Below are 2,896 nucleotides of genomic sequence, written 5' to 3'. Positions count from 1 at the left end.
GTGTGTGTGCATTAATGTATATTGCTTGAGAAGAAAGGAAGTAGTAAGCAGGGGCGAAGGCTGACTTGTTTGACAGGGTAATCAAAGTGAAACGGGACCAGATATAGATCTATATGGCCTGTAGATATCCCATAAGAATCTTACTCGAGGCGGCGACTCTGACTGAGTTGTAAATGAAAACAAATCCGGAATTCATATTGTATGTTCAACCGCCAAAATAATCGGGAAAGTATCTTATTAAATATCAGTTCCAACTAAAATTAAATTAACTTTAGATGTGAATACATAAACACAAAGCAAAGTAGCAGAGATGTCAGTACTAGATCTATATGTTATAGATCTACCAGAGAGTCTAACTCTTTGGTAGAACATGACAATTATCATTTTTTAAATTTCACATTTGGCTGTTTTTGTTAGCCTTTCGCGGCCAGGAGCTGGTGTCATAATCGAGGTCTGATTATAGGACAGTAAAACATCGAGGAAAAAAAAACAAGCACATGCAGCAGTAAAGAGATTGTTAGGAGTTAGTTCCCCTCACATTTGTGAGGTAGACTCGACCAGTGTTCGTTAGCTTACTTAATCAGGGCTTGTGATTGATTTTAACTGTGGCCCCAAAGGGGTGAACAGGGTATATGTGGCAATGAAACAGCCATGACTGCTATGCACATGTTCCCTCAACTGTATTGGTAGACTCTTTCAGCCTCACTTTAAGCTTAATTAATCAAAGCTTGCGACTGATTATGGAGTGGCCCGAGAGGGGTGAGGAGGCTATTTATGTGGCCGTGAAACCGTTTTGAATGTTAGGCATGCTCATTGTGGATTACGAACCTCTTTTTACTTTTAATTTAAGAGGTTTACGTTTAAGGATGAATTTGACAGCGACAATGTTTCAAAATTAGGAAGGGAAGCAGTGATTATTTGATTATATAGACGCTTCGCCCCTGGTAGTAAGAAAGGTTTTTGAAAAATGGGTATTCCAATGTAAAGCGCATTGAGCTACTTTTTTTGGAAATGCGCTATATAAATGTTATATTATTATTATTATTATTATTATTATTATTATTATTATTATTATTATTATTATTATTATTATTATTATTATTATTTGAGCTTTGGGTTTGAACACTGATTTGACGCATTATCTGTCAAAACCATTACTCAATGAGGTAGCACGGAGTCTTATCTTTGTCTTATATTACACATTTAATATCGTCACGGTTCCTAGAGAATAACAGACTTTTCAGAAGAATTTCCAACCAGCTGTTATTTGACACGATCAGCAGGCAGACCCTTTCTATTCATGAATCCTGGAGAGGAGAGGGGAACAGCTATGGCATTGTGCCGCCTGCAATGATGCCTATTCTCCTACCATGTAAGCAAGTAAGTAAGTGAATAACAAAAACATACTCCATTATGTGACTCCACAATTTAGCAACCGAAAAAGCAGTTGGTTGTTAGTTTTAGATCTATAGAGCTATCCATTGTTTTCAGTATCGAACCAGGTGAATACTGTGCACATTTTCATTTTAGTCAGTTGATTCACAATATCTACATGGTATCTGCGCCTACTAAAAGTATTGTGTTTTAGTAGTTAGTGGTAAATGCTCAATGTTTACCTTTCGTTTTGATTTAAAAAAGAATGTAAGCTTACTTCATATGAATCTCTTTATAAAATGTACAACAAATATATCATTATTATTATTATTATTATTATTATTATTATTATTATTATTATTATTATTATTATTATTATTATTATTATTATTATTATTATTATTATTATTATTATTATTATTATCATCATGATCATCATCATCATGATCATCATCACCATCATCATCATCATCATCATCATCATCATCATCATCATCATCATCATCATCATCATTATCATCATCATCATCATCATCATCATCATCATCATCATCATCATCATCATCATCATCATCATCATCATCATTGTTATTAATATTGTTATTATTATTGTTATTATTATTATTTATACCTTGCTGATTCAAAACGTATACCGTGACAGTGGGTTTAGAGATAAATAATGTGTGAATCTGATAGGGCGTTTCTGAAAGAGCTCTCACAGCCCCTGTCTGACGACATTCAGTTTGTATCAAAGTTATGGTACGTATAGACATTTTTAGAGCTGTTGCTGTTTTTGAAACAATCAATTAGATAATCTTCCATCACGATATTGCAACCATTTAGTATTTACCAACTCCTTGATGTAACAAAGCTATGGCTAACCTGTTCTTGTAGAGTGGCGACGTTTACTTAATCTGAAGATTAAAAATAGTAATTTGAAAGAAAATAAATGAACACTCTATTACAAGCTGGCCACCTGCTCACCAGTACAAGCTGCAAAACCGTCTTATAATATCATCATCTTTAAGCAAAAAAAAAAAAAAAAAAAAAGTAAAAAAGAAAATTATTTCTTACTTAAGTACCCCAGAGCCCCAGTGCTTCGCTTTAGAAAATCTTCATTTCGTTTAGCACTGTTTGAGCTCAGATCAGGTTTGTAATATTTGAGAGGGCATCACTGTCTTTTATCATGTAAGTAAACAACTTATAACTGAGCGTCAATTCCATGACATGAGCTAAATTAATTATCTGGTCTATTGTGATGAGTACCATAAGGAATCAGTAACGCTTTTTCATTTGTGCACAGATGCATCCCCAAGGCCAAAGTAATTGAATATAAGAAATCCCCCCCCCCCCCCCAAAAAAAGAAGAAAAATCCCCACAAAAAACAACAACCACAGCTAACCCCCAAAACCCCCCCCCAAAACTAACAACAAAAAACAAACAAACCACAATAAAAAGCGAGAAAACCAAGCCGAAAACGGAAGGAGAGCGGGTGAAGTCCGGCGGCTGGGTGCATTTCCTC

The 2,896-nt window shown here is 34.8% G+C and overlaps 1 protein-coding gene across 1 annotated transcript in view; it reads right to left on the bottom strand.

Moving 5' to 3' along the window:
- LOC118478178 (sodium/potassium/calcium exchanger 1-like) overlaps positions 1-2,896 on the bottom strand; it is a 16,786-nt gene that overhangs the window by 12,859 nt on the left and 1,031 nt on the right. The window lies entirely within an intron of this gene.

The sequence above is a fragment of the Aplysia californica genome, unplaced genomic scaffold, assembly GCF_000002075.1.
Source record: "Aplysia californica isolate F4 #8 unplaced genomic scaffold, AplCal3.0 scaffold00396, whole genome shotgun sequence".
NCBI classification, from domain to species: Eukaryota; Metazoa; Mollusca; class Gastropoda; order Aplysiida; family Aplysiidae; genus Aplysia; species Aplysia californica.
The sequence above is the reverse complement of the archived record's forward strand: the minus strand, read 5'-3'. Positions and strand labels throughout refer to the sequence as shown.